General features: G+C 43.2%; 1 protein-coding gene and 1 long non-coding RNA gene across 4 annotated transcripts in view; one reads left to right on the top strand and one right to left on the bottom strand.

Annotated features, from left to right (window-relative positions):
- The window catches only part of LOC117354309, a 35,403-nt gene extending 24,142 nt beyond the window's left edge, over positions 1 to 11,261 (bottom strand). For both annotated transcript variants that reach the window (XR_004538174.1, XR_004538175.1), the window contains exon 1: positions 11,057 to 11,261. This is a non-coding gene — a long non-coding RNA (uncharacterized LOC117354309). The remainder of the gene's footprint in view (positions 1 to 11,056) is intronic.
- PTPRN2 (protein tyrosine phosphatase receptor type N2) overlaps positions 1 to 20,275 on the top strand; it is a 1,585,109-nt gene that overhangs the window by 730,837 nt on the left and 833,997 nt on the right. The window lies entirely within an intron of this gene.

The raw sequence follows: 20,275 nt of genomic DNA on the forward strand, positions 1-20,275 counted from the left end.
TTATTGAATATGGGTCAAAGTGCCTCTTCTCACATTTCAGATTCTCCCATGGTTGTGAAAAGAAACACAATCTCCTGCCAGATAGGAAGAGGGGACTGGAGCTAGAATAAAGACTGGTGCTGTTGCTAAGGCTAGGAGAGGGGAGGCTGTGGCTTGGGCTGGAAGAGGGTGTTTCTGGGGCTAGGACAAGGAGGGGCTAATGCTATTGGTGACATTGGGGCTGGAGTGTTTAATATAGAGGCTGATTCTGGGACAAGGAACAGGTGTTGGAAAATTGTGTTTTGAGTTATTGAGTGGAATCCACCTAAAAAGCAAGAAAAACACCTTTAATGTCAAGAATACGCTGATAAACCCATATTTTTTATGACCTGGGAAAGCAGGTGATTGTTTTAGAAATGAATACCTAAAATTCCAAACAATCACAAGCCCTGTATATATTCATTTACTTAATGCTGCTGAATATATAAGTCTAAGTGCTCACCGCTATTGGTGACTATTTAATTTAAGCCTTCTGAAGTGTCGTATGAACTGGAGAATCCTAGAGAGAGTTAGGAGCTCTTAAAGCCACCTAGTAGCCATGGGGGTTCCCACATGCATAAAACTAGAACTACAGAAATATAGAAATATGATGGCAGATAAAGGCCAAATGGCCCATCCAATCTGCCCATCCACAGCATCCACTATCTCCATCTCTCCCTAAGAGTTTCCACGTGTCTGTCCCATGCCTTCTTGAACTCACATAGTCTTTGTCTCCCCCATCTCTACCCAGACATTTTTCCATGCATCTACACCCCTTCTGTAAAAAAAAAAAAAGTATTTCTTTAGATTAATCCTGAGCCTATCACCTCTTAACTTCATCCTATGCTCTCTCATTCCAGAGCTTCCTTTCAAAAGAGATTTGCCTCGTGTACATTCAAGCCACATTGGTATTTAAACATCTCTATGATATCTCCCCTCTCCCGCCTTTCCTCCAAAGTATATATATTGAGACCACCAATCATTTTAGTAGCCTTCCTCTGGACTGACTCCATCATTTTTATATCTTTTTGAAGGTGCAGTCTCCAGAATTGTACACAATATTTTAAATGAGGTCTCACCAGAGTCTTATGCAGGGGCATCAATATCTCCTTTTTCCTACTGACTATACCTTTTCCTAAGCACCCTAGCATCCTTCAAGCTTTTGCCATTGCCTTTTCAATCTATTTGGCCACCTTAAGATCATCACATACTATCACGCCCAAATCCCGTTCCTCTTTCATGCACAAAAGTTTTTCTCCCCCTAAAATGTACTGTTCCCTCGGGTTTTTGCAGTCCAAATGCATGACCTTGCATTTCTTAGTATTATATCTTAGCTGCCAAATTTCAGACCATTCTTCAAGCTTCGCTAGGTAGTTCTTGATATCATCAGGGGTGTCTACTTTTTTGCAGATTTTGGTATCATCCACAAAGGGGCAAATCTTACCTGAGAGCCGTCAGCAATATTGCTTACAAAAATGTTAAAAAGAACAGGCACACATGATGAAATAAATTACCCATCTAGCACTAAAACAATGGTGGTCCATCAAAAGAGGTACCATCAACAAGCTTGCAAAAGAGGAGGAAACAAGAAAAAAGGAGAAAGTAGGGAGCCAGCAGCGTTCCAGGTGTTTGAGATGGACCCATCTGTATGAGTGTGTGTGGAAGTACTCTAGAATGAAGAAAAAATTCTTCCTCAACACTAAAGCCTACAAGAAAAGTAGCTGACATACTAAAATATTCAAAAGTGCTTAACTGGGCAGGGCAGGCTCCTGCTCTGTACAGTTAAACCCTGCTGAGCTGGTCATCCGACAATATTCAGAGGCACTTAACCAAGTGGTGTTGCTCAATATTAACCAGGTTAGGGGCAGTCCGTTGACAGAGCTTGGACTGATCTGGCACTTAGCTAGCAGCAATATTCAGTCCACTAACCAGTTTCTGTATGTAAATACAGTGGTACCTCGGTTTACGAGCAAAACATTTGCAAAATCGGCGCCTCGGAAACCGAGCGTGCCTTGATTTGCGAGCGGCGCCCCCCCCCCCCCCCCGTGATCCAGCACCCTCCCCCCCGCGATCTGGCACCCTGCCCCCCACGATCCGGCAACCCCCACCGCGATCTGAAATCCCCCAGACCCACCCGAACAGGCTTCTTACTTCCATCTGGCCGAGAATCTCAGAGAGAGCGTGAACTCGCAGGCCTTGAGCATGCGCAGATGCTCAAGGCCCAGCAAAGAAGAGGAGGCAGATCTTCGGGCACCGGCACCAACGCACAGGACATGCCGGTGCCAGTGGCCAGATGGAAGTAAGAAGCCTGTTCAGGTAGGTCTGGGGGATTTCAGATTGTGGCGGGGGGGGGGGGTGCCGGATCGCGGGGGGGAGGGTGATGAATCATGCGGGGGGCCTTCGGGGGGGAGCAATGCCGGTTCTCAGGGGGGGGGTAGAGCAGCGCTGCTGGCTTCGGGAGGGGGGGGGGTGGGAACGTATCAAGCGAGTTTCCCTTGGTTCCTATGGGGAAACTCGCTTTGATATATGAGTATTTTGGTTTACGAGCATGCTTTTGGAACGAATTATGCTCGTAAACCAAGGTACCACTGTACATAGAGTTAGGACAGCAAGCAGACTGACCTAACTTCATGTGCCAAATTAACTGGGCACTGGTCTAAATATCATCTAGTGATTGGTTAACTTTCAGGTTAGCACCCATACCCAGATAGTCAATGCTGGGATCCATTCATACCCAAGCTTTGAATATCCAAGGTTGGTTCAGTATGTGGCTGGAATCAGCTTACAAACTGCTTACCACCATGGACTGAATATTAAGGCCCCCCCCCCCCCCCGATGTTTTGACCCTTGTTTTGTTCAGTAAAGTGGAGTTTCAGCTTCACACCAGTGTCTGCTGTAGAATTATTTTGAAGGATGCAGGGGGAGTCTAGTCAACGAGTGGGTAGGTATGTGAAGGGCCCTGGAGAGTCTACTTGCTGTACCCCATAGACCTAACCCCCCCCCCACCCAAACCACAGGCAATTACTCTGTTGACTCACAAATGCGCCTCACCTATCACAAAACTCACTAAGGAATTGCTAAATGTATGTTCAGCTTCAGAACTTCATAAAGGTCGTTAATAAACCAATACATTTTGAGAATACACCAGACATTATATTGTGCTGCATCTTGGTATTTTTTGGCCGCTTTTCAATTACTATGGGGCGGAGCTGTAACCGCCACAGTCGGCACTAAAAACTGCGCTACGGGAGAAAATAAATAAGAAAGAGATGCTACGAGGAAGCAACTGAAAACAGAAGATCTTTCCCTTGATTTGTCCCTATGGATCGAGTGATTTTCCACGTACTGCACAGTATAGGTGGTTGCTGAGAGCTGAAGCCTGCAAGTAGCCACAGAACTGACGTGCTCAGGGCATGAATGTCACTGCATAGTTACTATAACATGCTCAATGAAGCTAGCAAGAAAGAGGGAGCAAAATGATGGTACTCCAATCAATAATCCTCATTTACCTTTCTTTAATTTGGTTTAGCACAGTAGCACGCAGAAGTGAGCACGGCGAGATAGGAGAGGTTTGCTGAGCACTTATCCACCATGAAACCAATTTCGTATCTGTTGATGAGATGAGAGAGTAGCTGCCTGTTTGCGTGTCGACTACGGACAAGAGCGCTCTCGAAAGCGGCAGCGAAGACTTTTTTGCGTAGCCCCTTCTGTCTCCACAGGCGAAGAAGCGAGGTCATCAACTCCCAGAGAAACGCTTTATCTCGGATGACATGTGTCTCCAAACCTGGATGAGTAAAGCATCATAAAACAAAGTCCCTCCAAAGCTCCGCTTTAATTTCACAGTTGTATGTGCCTTGCTTGTAAAATCAAAAGAATCAAGGAGTCTGCTCTCGACTGCTCATGGTCTGTCAGGGTTTATGAATACTTGTGAGAAAGTGACATGATGGAAGGGAAAATGTGCTACTCAGCAAGAACTAATAAGGGTCATTTATTAACTCAAAGGTCCTAAAATGCTTTATTTGAGGCTCTGTCTGTGGTATTTTTGCCTGGCTGAACCAGGGAAATATAGACAGAAATCAGGAATGGACAAATTTGTTCTAAAATGTGACAAGCAGAAAGAAGACAGAGTGCCTATAATATTTAGAAAGAAGCTCAATACAATATATAAGTACCATTAATTTTCTGTTACACTTCTCCCTCCATATTCGCGGTTTCAGCAATCGCAGTTTCGATTAGTCACGGTTTTTAGCTTGCTGGCTCCTCCCCCCCCCCCCAAAATTACATCAGCTTGCATAGAGACAGGGCAGGATAAATTTGTCGAGGGCCCCTAGGCACCCAAGTACACTTGACCTCCCTGCCCCACCCCACCCTACCCCACCATGCGCCCAGGCAGAAACAGGAAGCTGCGTCAGAGGGAAACTTTGGGCAAGCAGCACCGCTTCAACAATTACAGTTCCCGTTGCCGTTGCCTTTCTTACCCGTGTTGCTTGCTTGTCTTACTTTCCGTCAATGGGGGGGGGGGGGGGTGGCGCATTGCCGATTGATGCTGGAGGAGCCAATCGCCGTTTAGAAAAAACAATGTTGATGCCTTTCTTCATCGGGCCCCCCTGACCATTTTGGGCCCTAGGCAAGTGCCTACTTGGCCTATTGGTTAATCCTGCCCTGCATAGAGAAATTGCTGGTTCCAAGTGTTTACAGAGAAAATCGCTGATTCCCAGCAATTTCTTCACCGTGTTTTGCCTCTCCGTCAGGAACAGGCCAGGTCTCCCACCATGTTATTCATGATGGTTTTTAATAGAAGACAGCGAATAACATGAAAAAGTTATTTGCGGTTTTTCTGTATTTGCAGTTCTGTTAATCCCCTATCACAGCGAGTACAGAGGGAGAAGTGTTCCGTGATTGTTTAAAAGGAATATTGCATAGTAGTATAAAACAGTAACCTTCATGTGCTGAATAGCTATTTTCTCTCTTACTAACTTCTGCGCACTACAGAACAGTTTTATTTGAGTTGAGACCCTAATCAGCATTAAGGATTTTTGCTAGGTAATACCATATCATTATCTGAATGTAAAAAAAGAAGTGAAAAATCTCTGTTCCACTTCTTGGATATGACTCAAAGCCTGTCTGCCACAGGGCACTCATGTATTATTCTGAAGGGTGATAAGATGTTAAAGGCCATGGGCATAACTCCTACCAGCTGAGACTGCTTAACCTACCATCTGTTCCTCTCCTACATTAGCCTCTAGATATGGAGATAGCTGTGCTTCGGTTATTCCCAGTATTTCTGAACCAAAACTGCCTACAGCAGAAATGGACCCCAAAATACCTGAACTTCATCTTACTGTATATGTACTATCTACTCATAAATATAAACTTGAGTCTCTGGGGTTCTGAAGTGAATTTCTGATATATAGTGTACATATCAATATTCATAAGGCCCTGGTGATAGCACACAAAATAATTTACACCTCCGCTCCAGCCTACATAGAGTCCAAACTAATCCTATACACCCCCACCCACCCCCTCTGCTCAGAAATAGAGAAACGCCTATGCATCCCCCCAGGAAGGTCTCTCCTGTCAGAAACCGCCTGCAAATGTTCCTACAGCCACTTCATCCCCCAACTTTGGAACCAACTCAGATCACAGAACTCATTGATGACCTTCCGGAAAGCTGTAAAGATCCTCCTCTTCAACTAAAATAACAACTGCAATCCACCCTTAAACTCCCCCTTCCTTCTCCCCTCTTCTTGAGCCCCTACTTAAATTACTGTAAAGGCCTCTCTTAGCCTGTACTTAAACTGCTGTATAATCCCCGTACTACTGTATAATCTTTGTACTGTCCAAATATACTCACTGTGAATGTTTGCTTGTAGGCCGTTCTGAGCTACTGGGAGAACGTGATAAAAATAAATAAATAAAATAAGTGCTGAGTCAACTATGAAAAATGTTGACCATAGCAAAGGAAATAATAGCAAACATCACAATTGCTTACTGGAACTGGGTCTTCTTTTCCAACTGGGGTCCACAAATTCGAGAGTAACACATCAGTCTGGTTTCCAGGATCTTCGCAATGAATTATGCATGGCATATAGTTGTATACAGTGTAGGTAAGGCATGTACACAAGGTATATCTCATTCATCATATTAACTATGAAGACCTACAATACCATACCAGTCTGAAACTCTGAGTATCTGTATTTGGGGTCCCCTCATTTAAGCTTCTCTGGTTTGTCTAAATATTCTTTCACCATTGCCTACTAGTGAATTATCAACTGGGCAGTTTTGCATTATTGATTAGTGAACAGATTAGTTTACATTTGATGTGATGTTACCCAAAGGGGGTGATCTCACAAATTTAGGGTAGTATATTAAGGTAGAAGTCTAGTGCAATCCTGCAAGAAATTTTACCAGATAGGTAACCAGTTGCATTGATAACATAAAAAATCAAGGTGACAAGCATGCAAATGAAAAGGAAAAAGAATTTACCAATGCAAAATTACATAGAAACATAGAAATAGACGGCAGATAAGGGCCCACGGCCCATCTAGACCATACATTATACCTAGAAGAGAACATTTGTAAATATTTAAAAGGTGAATGGGATCACTCAAATGTATACAGTTCTCTCTCTCAGTGGAAATCTAACCAGCAAGAATAGGCATCATAATTGTATCTTGACCAAAAACATCTTACATCAGTTTTATCAGCTATGTAAATGTTTATAGGAGTTCCGAGTAACTGCAATTTTTTATTTTTTTTTTAGATTCAGAATATATTGCTCAATACATATAATGATCACTTTTTGTTGGGTCAACATGATGCTTGTTGAGTGTGCTCCTTCGTGTTCACAAATATTTCTCCTTCTGATAATATGTGTACTGACTCTACTATGTATTACTTCATGTATGTTATTACATAATAATATGTATATATATTACCATGATTTGTACAGTTAATTGGTAAGTTTGTTAATTTATATCATAATATTAATAAAATCTGCAATTTAAACATAATGGTCTAGATTCTGTAAAGGATGTCTAAATTTATGCATGGTTTATAGGTCCAGCTGAGCGCAATTCTATAATGAATAGGCGCACTATGGAGAATCGCACACAGCGCCGCTCAGCAAATCTAGACACACTTTACAAAATTGCCTTTTAGGCGTCACATAGATATCTACAGAACGTCTATAACATTATCACATCTCATTGTTATGATGCCATTGGAATGGCAATTTTATGCTGTTTTTCATTAATATGTATGCAGTGAAATAGTGGTTCCATAAGAACTGCCGCTGCTGGGTCAGACCAGTGGTCCATCCTGCCCAGCAGTCCGCTCACGTGGCGACCCCCAGGTCAAAGACCAGTGCTCTAAATGAGTCCAGCCTTGCCTGCGTACGTTCCAGTTTAGCAGGAACTTGTCCAACTTTGTCTTGAATCCCTGGAGGGTGTTTTCCCCTATAAGAGACTCCGGAAGAGCGTTCCAGTTTTCTTCCACTCTCTTCTGTAACAGGGAGGAATGTGGGATTTGAACCACTAACAGCAGGGTGCTAAGGCTGTAGCTCTAACCACTGCACCACACACTCAGCTGTAAAATCACATGTGAATTGTAAAACTAACCCCCTCTTCTATTAAACTGCACTAGCAGTTTGTAGCGCAGAGGGCTGCGCTGAATGGCCCACACTGCTCCTAATGCTCATAGGAACTCTATGAGCATAGGGAGCAGCGTGGGCTATTCAGCGCAGCTTACTGCACTAAAAGTGCTCAGTGCTCTATATTAAACCAACTTCGTTAAATAGTTATAGCAAAAAGCTAAAAACTTATCTTTTTTGTTTTGTTGTTCATATCGAGAAGGGACCTGTCATTTCGACATATTTCGCCCGAAGGCTGTTTCAAGAAAAGTCCCCCCTTCTATATTTTCTCTGCACCATCCCGATCTGATAACTGTTGTACCGAGAAGTTATCAGATCGGGATGGTGCAGAGAAAATATAGCAGGGGGGACTTTTCTTGAAACAGCCTTCGGGCGAAACATGTCGAAATGACAGGTCCCTTCTCGATATGAACAACAAAACAAAAAAGATAAGTTTTTAGTGTTTTGCTATAGCTATTTAACAAAGTCGGTTTAATATAGAGCACTGAGCACTTTTGGAAAACTGATTAATGAAAAATTGATTACAATAAAATTAACGGGTCTAATGAGGAGGCCAATGCCATACAAGTATTTTTAGCCATTGAAAACACTTGGCTAATACTGGCACTTCTGAAGACCTTAAAACAAGATGAAAAAGTGATTTTATGATACTGGTTTGTGTTTGAAGGTATGAACTAAAAAAAATAGGAGCATGTGCTAGGGTATCTGACTATACTTGGAATTTGAACCCATGACCTTTGGTAGACAGAAATAGGGCCTTTAACCAGTGAACCACAGGTACTTTATTTAGATAGAGGTTCTTTGCAAGGTGATATGATACGTTAGGAGATCCTAGCCATCTCAGAGTAAAAATAAGTGTCCTTCTGGCCCCTGGAAAAGGCAGAGTGCAAATGTAAATGGCAAAGTCCACAATCCATACTCTCTTATGAGAGCAAAAAGAAGCTGTTAAGGTAGTGGGGGGAGTTGTGTGGATTTGAACCCATGACCTTTGGACTATGGAAGCAATGCCTTTAACCACAGAACTACAAGTGCTTCCTTTTAGGTGAGGGTTCCTATCATTCTTTAGTGGCATTCTGCAATCTAGGTACATTTTAATGATATCAAGATTGTGCATCAGACATGTTCACTTGCTCTGAACTACAAGCCATTCTCTGTGAGTAGTATATTTCTTTTAATGTTCTTAACCTGTTGGAAATGAGGTTTAGTATGCAATCTCTATATTTTTTTAATATGCTTTGTTTCAATAATTCATTAATACATATCTTTTGCTATTAGTAGTAAAGAGGAGTCCTCTTTAGGCTACAAAATAGAAGGTGAAGTATGCAATATAGATTTTTTTCATGTGCTTTGTTTAAGCGATATATTATTAAACATATTTTGAACTTAATATCAACCTGGAGTCCTCTAAAACCCCAAAATAAAAGTCTCGTTAACCTATAAACGGATGCCTAACTGCTGCCTAAGTCACATCCACCTAACTCATGTCTACCTAACGCCCAGCTCACGCGCAAAAGTAGACCTGGTTATGCAACGCCTATATTTTAGGTGTTAGGTAGACACGTTCGGGCGCTGAGCAGCATACGATTCTGTAAATGGACGTCTAAATTGAAGCCCACTCACATGTCACGCCTACAGTACGCCCACACCTATTTTTTAGGCGCAGCTTTTTCCGATGGACGTCCACAAAATTGTGGAGGTCTATTTGTAGAATCGCGTCCAGCCTTTTAGACGTTTAAGTTCCAATTAATGCTTCTTAAATTCCTTAATTGAGCTTATTATCCACTTCATTTGGACGCCTAAGTCGGTAGACGTCCACAGTTTTGATGCCTAAAGTCAGACGGCCTTTACAGACTCTAGGCCAATAGGTCTACAATTCCCCCCGATTTAGCTGCTCGTAGCAAGTATTTATTAAAAAATTTATATACTGTATACAACTATGCGGTTTCCATTTCACATACATAAAATCTTGTTTCTCTCCGATTATCACATATAATAGACATAAGACAACATTGTTAATCATCCCTATTATAATAGGGATAAAACACAAATTCAATCAATTCAGAGGTACAAACCAGCTTTAAATCATACATTAATATCAGAAAAATTCTAAGTAGGTTTGTATACTGTCCCTTTATTTCCCATTTTTGTAACTATAGTATATATTAAAAGTAAGACATAAGATGGAAACCAGGAAGGTGGATTTATTAGAGGGGGTACATACATCTATGTATAAATTACCTCTTAGAAAATACTGACTGGAGCAAATATATGCGATTTGAAGTGATGGTATGTACTTGGCAGGTGGGCATGCACAGGAATGGAGTGTGGGTGGGCAAAGGCAAAGCATGCAATAGATTAGAAAATACTATAATTTACACATGTGTAGGTGGAGCTATTTACAGTATAGTGCTTTGTATGCACTATAAAGTTGGAAAGGCAAAGCTGCGTAATGGTAGCTCTTATTAGGATTTAAAATCCTTTCCCACAAATTATACAAATCTAAGTTCTATTGTTCAGGAAACTGACATGCAAGGAGATGAGCCAGTTATTATAAAAATAAAGGCTATTTCTTTCCAAGCAAGTGGAACAACCAAACATGAAAACATTCTGGTCACCTTATCTCAAAAAAGTTTTAGCGGAATTAGAAAAGGTTCAGAGCAGGGCACCAAAAATGATAAAAGGGATGGGGCAATCTCTCTATGATGAAAGGCTAAAGCAACTAGGGCTCTTCAGCTTGGAGAAGAGATGGCTTGGGAGGATATGATAGAGGTTGTGTGACCGGATAAGACCTGGACTGGAATAGCCCAAGCCCTGACCTGAGTCATCCAAGCATCAGCCGAGCAGTTGAATGAGGCATGGAGGGATAGAGGGGTGTCTGCATCAAAATAAAAGGTCCAGTACAGGTGTTTAGTGTGAATTTTAAGATGTCTTTATTTTCAGGTCTTATATTGTAGTGCAATTCCAAAAACATAAAACCAAAAACTCTCATTGGTGGCTAAACAGCCGGTTAGCCCACCATGCTTTATTCATTACTAAAGTTCAAGAAAAACACAAAAATAACTTTTCAATTTTAAGTCCTGGAACCTGCAACCTGTTTGCACTACTTGGACAGGTTCCCCACAGTACTCCTATGATTATGCCAATACAGAAAAAAACAGTGTTTCTTTATTCTTCCGTTATTCTTAATTACATCAGAAGCAGTAATTCTTAACTCTTCTGGTATTCTTAGGTTTGTGAGGCAATACCACCTTATCAGAAACAGCATTTTTACTTTCCCCAAGCTTTACTTTGTAATCATGCTCTCAAATAAGCATGACTCCTCAGGTTCCATTTCAACATCATTTGTAAGCATTTCTTCTGGCATTTCTGTATTAAATTCATTATTACCTTCAGAAGAATAATTAGAAGTTTCAGTCCTTGCTTTCTGTGGGGAATGCTGGTTTCTGTCCTCTGAATCCTGGCTGGCACAGGTCTGCTTCTCTCCAAGGATTCAGGTATCCTGTAAGCTTGTGGCTGCCTCTACGTGCCTGCCTTGGCCTAGAAAACGCACCCTTTTCCCTAGCATGGGCTGATTGCCCCTCAAAACCCCTGTGGTTCTCTGGTGCTTTGCTAATGAGCCTGGATAGCTTCCCTGCTCATTAACCCTGCTCCCAAAGCTGATTGCAGGAGCTAATCCCTTTGTGGGTTTTGCTATCACCTGCTTGGTACATGCTGGTCCTTGTAGTTCTTTGCTTTTAACATTCCCTTTCACTGGGGACAAATTCTGCAGGGCATTTTCCCTAACTTGCCTGCTTCTAGGGGTAGGTTTAGTGATAGTTTTAGAGCACTGTAGGGTTTCTTCCAGCATGACAGGACTCTCCCTGTCAGAAGGTCTATTAAAATACTGAGTGGAGTGGAAAGGGTAGATGTGAATCGCTTGTTTAGTCTTTCCAAAAATACTAGGACTAGAGGGCATGCGAGGAAATTATGTAGTAGATTTAAAACAAAATGGAGAAAATATTTCTTCACACAACATGTAATTAAACTCTGGAATTCATTGCCGGAGAATGTAGTGAAATCAGTTAGCTTAGCAGGGTTTAAAAAGGTTTGCATAATTTCCTACAAGAGAAATCCATAGACCATTATTGAGATGGCTTGGGGAAATCTACTGCTTATTCCTAGGATGAACAGCATAAAATCTGTTTTACTACTTGGGATCTAGCTGGGTACTTGAGACCTGGGTTGGCCACTGTTGGAAACAGGATTCTGGGCTTGATAGACTTTTGGTCTGTCCAAGTATAGCAATTCTTATGTTTTTATAAATGACTAAGGATTATATGCAAATGAAAAATAACTCAGGAAAATAAGACACGTTCTTATCACATAATTAGAATGAAAGCACATAAAACCCTGAACCTAAGCCTTGAAGTTAGTCCTCCTAATTATTAACAATCTGATGATGATGTCTTCTCCTGGAGAGATGAAGAAGAAGGCAAGTAGGAACTCTTGGGGGAAGGGGGGGAGGTGCAAAAGACTTCCAGCAGATCATAGTGCAGAGAAGGTGGCTGGTAGAAACCTAAATGGTGGTAATTCAGGCTGAATAGAAAACTAGCATTGTACAAGAATAGAAGAAAATCTCATTCCATCTTTATATTTCCGGCAGCTAAGGGCTGTAAAAGTAAGAAATATTGCAAGCGCACTCTTTCATATAAAGCAGCTTATTACGATAAATATTTCCGTCCACTGCTACTTCAATCCAGCTCTTATGAACATTTTAGAAAATTATTGAAAACCTTTCTGTTTTCAAAATTTCTGACTAATTAGATCCTTTGCATTCTTCACATTAAAACATGTGTTTTCTTAAACATAATTTTTTTGTTAACCGCATCGAACTCGTGGTTGTGCGGTATAAAAATCTGCTGTTATTTTATCTTGCTTTCCGGCGCTTCTTTGGCAGTGGCATTGTCTATGAAGATAAGCAAGCTCCTCCCCATGTTCTGAACATTCACCCCCTCTTTTACAAAGGTGTGCTAAGCTTTTTAGCGCATGCTAAACATACGCTAAACGCTAACGCGTGCCTTTGTAAAAGGGGGCCTCAGTCCACAGAAACCTTATGCCCCTGAAGATGCAATTCTTAGAATTTAGGAAACTCCCTGAACTCAGAAAACAGAGTTGTGAGGTCAAGCTGTGTGTGTTCAGGGGCACAGGTTGTGCAAATTACATCAGCTAAGTAGCCCAGTTCTAGCTAACGAACAAATTCAGGTGAAAGTTCTACACAGTCCCTGATGCAATATATATCCTTGGCTACATAGACGCTAATGCAAGCCTTTTCCATATCGCTGGCAGAGAAAGAGGCAGACAAGGTCCATGTTGTTTCACGGCATTGTCTGTGTAACTGTAACAATACCCACTATTTGCTTTCTAGGCAAGGCCCAGACTCCTACACATTACTTGACAAATATTGGTATGGTGATTTATACCTGTCCTAGGCTTGTCCACACAATACCCTTGGAGGGGCATAATAAAAAGGGACGTCTATGTCCGTTTACGACCAACTCGCAAGTCGTCCAAAGTAAAAAACAGCCTAAGACACATTTTCGAAAAATATGTCCAAAATTTGTTTTGATTCGAAAATCGTCTAATTATACGTCCTGCCAATCTGATCGTCCAAGTCGCTAAATCGTCCATCTTTATACCACATTTTCGTCCAACTTTTCGTCCAAGTCCAAAACACCTAGAACAAGCCCTGTTGGATGTGGGAGGGGTCTGCAAAGTGATGGACTGCACACCCAGACATGCTACCTAAATAGTGGGGTACCTTATAGGGCACTGCTGTGAACTTCACAAAAAGGGTGCCATGTCTTCTCCTCCCTACAGCTCCCTTATAGGTTACGGTGAGCCCCCCAAACCACCTCCAGAATCCCCTAGACCCACTTATCTACCACCCCCAATAGCCCTTATGGCTGCAGGAGCCACTTATATGCCAGTTAAAAAGGATTTTGGGGGTGTATAGGGAGTGCACATGTTTAAGTATTAATGCAGTAATTACAGGGGCTTATGGGCATGAGTCCTCCTCTCTATGAGTCTCTAACCCACCCCCAAGATGACTTATGCTGCCTCTGTGCTGGACGACCTGGCTTTGATGGTCTGGAGGCTGAATTTTAAAGCTGTGATTAATATTTTTATGGGGGTGGGGGGGGGGTCGGTGATCACTGGGGTAATGTGTGGGGGTCTGTGTTATGTGTTTTCAGTGCTTATCTGGTGAGTTTAGGTGGGTTTTTGTGACTTAGACCAGTGTTCTTCAACCTTTTTACACCTATGGACCGGCGGAAATAAAATAATTATTTTGTGGACCGGCAAATTACTAAGACTGAAATTCTTTTTAAAAAACCATCGCCGCCCCGTCCCCGCGAGGTCGGTCCCACAAACCATCTGATCCCATCCGCACAAGCCTCAAATAGTTATGATTTTATATTGAACATATTTTATTAAAGTATAAAAAGAAACAATATTCTATACAATTGTCATTTTATAAATACAAATAATACAGGGCAAAGATCAACAAAACCCCTGTCTCCCTTCCCCTTCATATATATCCCCTCTACTATCAAGAAAACTGAATAAGCCAAATTATTACGGAATGCTACACAAATATCATGTAACAGAATACCACAGTCACACATGACAAGAATGGTGTTAGGGGAGTGGAACTAGGGCAACTGCCCCCTGGTCAGAGAGAGCCCTAAGCCAGCTGGAAGCTAAAGAAGCACTGCCTGGGCTTTGCACTACCCAATTATGTCTAGCAAGATACATATTTCAAATCTGATATATTTGAATCACAAGATAGAAATAAAATTATTTTTTTTCTACCTTTTGTCGTCTCTGGTTTCTGCTTTCATTGCCTTTTCACTCTCTTCCAGCCAGTGTCTGCCCTAAGAACATAAGAACATAAGAATTGCCACTGCTGGGTCAGACCAGAGGTCCATCATGACCAGCTGTCCGCTCACGTGGCGGGCCTCTGGTCTAAGACCAGCACCCTAACTGAGACTAGCCCTACCAGCGCACGTTCTTGTTCAGCAGGAACTTGTCTAACTTTGTCTTGAATCCTTGGAGGGTGTTTTCCCCTATAACAGCCTCTGGAAGAGCATTCCAGCTTTCTACCACAGAACTTCCTTACGTTTGTACGGAATCTATCCCCTTTCAACTTTAGAGAGTGCCCTCTCGTTTTCCCTGCCTTGCAGAGGGTGAACAACCTGTCCTTAGCTACTAAGTCTATTCCCTTCAGTACCTTGAATGTTTCTATCATGTCCCCTCTCAATCTCCTCTGCTCAAGGGAGAAGAGGCCCAGTTTCTCTAATCTTTCGCTGTACAGCAACTCCTCCAGCCCCTTAACCATTTTAGTCACTCTTCTCTGGACCCTTTCGAGTAGTACCGTGTCCTTCTTTATGTAAGGTGACCAGTGCTGGACGCAGTACTCCAGGTGAGGGCGTACCATGGCCCTGTACAGCGGCATGATAACCTTCTCTGTCTCTTCAGTCCAGCATCTGCCCCTTCCATTCACTGTCTGTCTTTCCCTGCCATCTCTCCTCCTGCCGCCCCCCCCCCCCCCCCCACTTTGGTCTGGCATCCATCATCTTCCTTCTGTTCCCCTCATGGTCTGGCATCTCTGTCCTTCCCTCCCCCCTGTGGTTTTTAGCATCTCTCTCTTCTCATTTCCTCCACTCAAATCTGATATCATTCTCTGCTCTCTCTTCCCTTTTCTTCTCTGGTCTTCCTTCTCTATTTTCTGCCTCCATCTAAATTAAATTCTTTCTTACTATTTAGTCCCGTTTCCCTCTTTTCACTGTGTCTATCCACAGCTTGTCACCCCTTTCCCTCACCCCTCCATTATCTTACTATTTTCTTCCCCCTTTATTTATCTCCTCCTTCCATCCAGTATGTGTTCTTTCCCCACTTCCATTCAGCATCTGCTCTCCCCTCTCAACTGACATCCATCTGCCTTCTGCTCTCTCTCCCTTCTTCTCACTTCCATCATCTGTCCCCTTCTCTCTCTAATCTCCTCCATTCCATCATCTGCCCCTTCTCTCTCTCTCCCCCCCCCCCAACTTCCATCATCTGCCCCCCTTCCCCTCACCTTTGCGGGTCACTTTCTTTCCCCTGAGGGTGGCTCATGTCAGAGGGGAAGCTTTGGCTGAGTAGAACCGCTTGCAAGGAACAGTGGAACTTACTTGATTGATGTCGATGCTGGGGCACGTTGCCATTTGAAGGAAAATAAAAGGGACCTGCAAAGGCGAGAGGAAGGGAAACCTCCAGGACAGCTGCTTTTTGCCCTCCTTCAGCGGCCCAAGAGTCCAGACCAACAGCGGCAGCTCTGTGTACTTTTAACTTCGGCACAGAGCTGCCCCTAAGCAGTAGTTTAGTGTGGTTTCATGAGGCAGCCTCGGGGCCTTTGCTAGGCCGGCCCGCTTCGATGATGCGATGTGGGCCGGCCTAGCAAAGGCCCCAAGGCTGCCTCATGAAACCGCGCTAAACTACTGCTTAGGGGCAGCTCTGTGCCGAAGTTAAAAGCACACAGAGCTGCCGCTGCTGGTCTGGAGGTGCGGAGACAAGGCAGGAGGCAAACGCAGTGGAAGGCAGGAGTCCCGGCGAAGGCAGAAGTCCCGGCACAGCGACTGCAACAGGAAGTTGCAAGTCAGCTGACGCCGGCCTTTCGTTGTGGCGGGGACCGAATCCTTTGCAGACCGGCAAGATTTTTTTGCAGACCGCCACCGGTCCGTGGACCGGTGGTTGAAGAACTGTGACTTAGACCATTGTCTAAGTCACAACGTCCAAGTTCCATCGATTGTGGGCTGTATAACTTTCGGTTATACATGCTGTACGACTTAGTCTAAGCCGGCCCACGTCCCGCCCAACTCCCGCCCTCGACACTCCTCCTGAAATGCCCCATTTAGCTTTGGTTGTTCAGCGGCACTATGAAGGCCTAGGTCATTTAGAAATACGTCCAAAACCCTTTTTAGTATCGGCACTTGGATGTTTTTGAGAAATGTTCGTCCAAGTGCCAACTTAGGCCGGCTATTTCTCTTTCGATTATGAGCCCCTTATGCTAGTATTTTATAAAGAAAAGTAGGCATTTACTTTTCTTTAGAAAAATTGTGCATGTAGGTACATTCTTACCTTCCTATCCTTGGTTGGTTTAACTTAACAAATTAAGGGCTGAAAATCGGCACTTATCTGGTTAAATGATGATTGGCCTCATGTACCCAGATATTTATTTCCAGAACCTAGACATAGCTGACCACCACTGGCAAAATATTGACGGCTATTACGTAAATAAATTATTAGGATCGTATTGGACCAGGCACTGAACATGGAGCAGCGTTCAGTAGCTTGTATGTCTTTTCAAAGCTGTGGGTTGTGTGCCTCCTTTACCCTTTTCTGCTTGAGTCTGAAGCAAGTAATATAATAATAATATTCTTTATGACAGAGTGCCAAAGGGGTTCAACCAGAAATTACAACTAAGGGCTCCTTTTATCAAGGCGCGCTACGGGAGTTAGCGCGTCGGACATTTCATCACGCTAACCCCCCGTGGCAAGCCAAAAAAACTAATGCCTCGTCAATGGAGGCGTTAGTGACTAGCGCGGCAGGCGGTTTAACGCGCCTTGATAAAAGGAGTCCTAAGAGCATAAGAATTGCCATACTACGACAGACCAAAGGTCCATCAAGCCCAGCATCCAGGTTCCAATCCAGGTCCCAAGTACTTAGCAAGATCCCAATTAGTAAAACAGATTTTATGCTGCTTATCTCAGGAATAAGCAGTGGATTTCTCCAAACCAAAATGTTGCAGCCAGAGTGCTTAGTGGGGCCAATAGGAGAGAAATATTACTTCCCTTCTTAGGAAAATACTCTGATTGCCAGTCTAGTTCTGAACACAATCTGAAATGTTAACTTTGCATTTAAAGCACTTTACAGAGGTTCATAGACAACGGCGCAAAAGACAAAAGCACGCGCCGACAATTGAGCACAGTGTGCGCCGCCGCACCGCTCTAAATTACAGTTTTTAGGGGCTCCGACGGGGGTTTTTGTTGGGGAACCCCCCCAGTTTACTTAATAGACATCGCGCCGGCGTTATGGGGGGTTTGGGGGGTTGTAACCCTCCACATTTTACTGTAAACTGAACTTTTTCCCTAAAAACAGGGAAAAAGTGAAGTTTTCAGTAAAATGTGGGGGGTTACAACCCCCCACGCCCCCCACAACGCCCCCACAACGCGGCGCTATGTCTATTAAGTAAAGTGGGGGGTTCCCCCCCACGCCCCCCCCCCATCGGAGCGCTAAAAACAGTAATTTAGAGCGGCGCGGCAGCGCATGCTGCGCTCAATTGTCTGGGCGCGCCTTTGTCCCGGCGCGCTTTTGACCTGACACCCTTTACAGATTTGGGCCTTGTTGTCTTGGGAACCATTTTATAGTATAGAAGCCTTCCTTTCTGCACATGAAGAGTACAAGACTTGAATAGACTCAGAATCATGCTTTCTGAATTTTATCCCACTCCACTCATCGTGGAATTTATTATCTAAAGAGATACTCGTGCTGAATCAAAACATGTCATATTCAGTCAGTGGCTCTGGGTTGATATTTGGCTCATAAAGAGTTTATTAGAGAAATGGTTTCACATTGCTTTAGTCATCTTTATAATTTTAATGGCTGCCAGTTACTTCATAAGGTTCTTTGAAGGCTGCACTCTATTTATACTCCACAAGTTAAATAAAAAATAAAATAAAGTGCTAAAAGTGATGTTAAAGTGCCAATGATTACTAATAAATATTAATAAAGTGCTCAGTCACCAACCAGTATGTGCAAAAGGTACTAAGAAAAGTACAAGCGCCGGTTGTAAACAGGGACCATCATAGCACTAGCACCAACTCCCTTAACCTTCCATTGGGTGGAGGCAGGGCATTTCATCAATGATTTTTAATATACTGTTTTGAAACAAATATTTTTGCCCAGAGGAGGTGACTGCTCCCATAGACTATTATTTGAAGAATTTAGATTTATTTTTGAGTCCCTGAGGTTTGAATGAGGAAATCGAATGGTTCCAACTATGATTCGTCCCTGGCCGGTGTAATATGGGCGGGTTCTGTATCCATGATTACATGAAGCTCCTCTGATTGGGTATGTTAGTTTTAGTGCAAGTTTCCCAGTGTCCATAAAGTTGGGTGAAATGGCTGCTCAGTCTGCACTTTTCTCCTGTCTGGATGGGTTTCTCCTCCGTTCCTCTAGCTAAGTAAGTCCTAAACATTGAGATGAATTATAATCATGAAATTGTGATCAGATAGGCTTGTTTATTTAAGTGTTTGATAAAATGTTTTATCCGGGGCTGTTTGAAGGTTTATTTAGTTTAGTTTTATTACTGTATTTGTATTTTCACAGCGCCCCCTTCCTGATGACGCTAATGCGAAACTCGAGTTGAAGGGAGGCTATCTGAGTTTCGAACACGGATGTTCTTAAGGGAGATTGAGAATTTCCATACAAGCGCAGGATATTAGATGCTACTGCCTTCCTCATTTATATCAAAAGATAAGTGATTGTTTCAACAGTGGGATTGCGAAGATCTGCAACATGACATAATCAGGCTCGAGGAATGGGCATCAACATGGCAGATGAGGTTCAACGTGGATAAGTGTAAAGTGATGCATGTAGGTAACAAAAATCTCATACACGAATACAGGATGTCCGGGGCGGTATTTGGAGAGACCTCCCAGGAAAGAGACTTGGGAGTTATGATCGACAAGTCGATGAAGCCGTCCACGCAATGTGTGGTGGCGGTGAAAAGGGCGAACAGATTGCTAGGAATGATAAAGAAGGGGATCACGAACAGATGGAGAAGGTTATCATGCCGCTATACCGGGCCATGGTGCGCCCTCACCTGGAGTACTGCATACAACACTGGTCACCGTACATGAAGAAGGACACGGTACTACTCAAAAGGGTCCAGAGAACAGTGACTAAGATGGTTAAGGGGCTGGAGGAGTTGCCGTACAGTGAAAGATTAGAGAAACTAGGCCTTTTCTCCCTCGAACAGAGGAGATTGAGAGGGGACATGATCGAAACATTCAAAGTACTGAATGGAATAGACTTAGTAGATAAGGACAGGTTGTTCACTCTCTCCAAGGTAGGGAGAATGAGAGGGCACTCTCTAAATTGAAAGGGGATAGATTCTGTACAAGCATAAGGAAGTTCTTCTTCACCCAGAGAGTGGTAGAAAACTGGAACACTCTTCCGGAGTCTGGGGGAAAACACCCTCCAGGGATTCAAGACAAAGTTAGACAAGTTCCTGGTGAACCAGAATGTACTCAGGTAGGGCTAGTCTCAGTCAGGGCGCTGGTCTTTGACAGAGGGCCACCGCGTGAGCGGACTGCTGGGCACGATGGACCACTGGTCTGTCCCAGCAGCGGCAATTCTTATATTCTTATGTTCTAACTCTATTTCACTGATTACAAACATCTGTGTATGGAAGGTTAAGGGACTTGGTGCTAGTGATATGATAGTCCCTGTTTACAACCGGCGCTTGTACTTTTATTAGTACCTTTTGCACATACTGGTTGGTGACTGAGCACTTTATTAATATTTATT

Source organism: Geotrypetes seraphini, chromosome 2 (assembly GCF_902459505.1).
Source record: "Geotrypetes seraphini chromosome 2, aGeoSer1.1, whole genome shotgun sequence".
Classification (NCBI taxonomy): domain Eukaryota; kingdom Metazoa; phylum Chordata; class Amphibia; order Gymnophiona; family Dermophiidae; genus Geotrypetes; species Geotrypetes seraphini.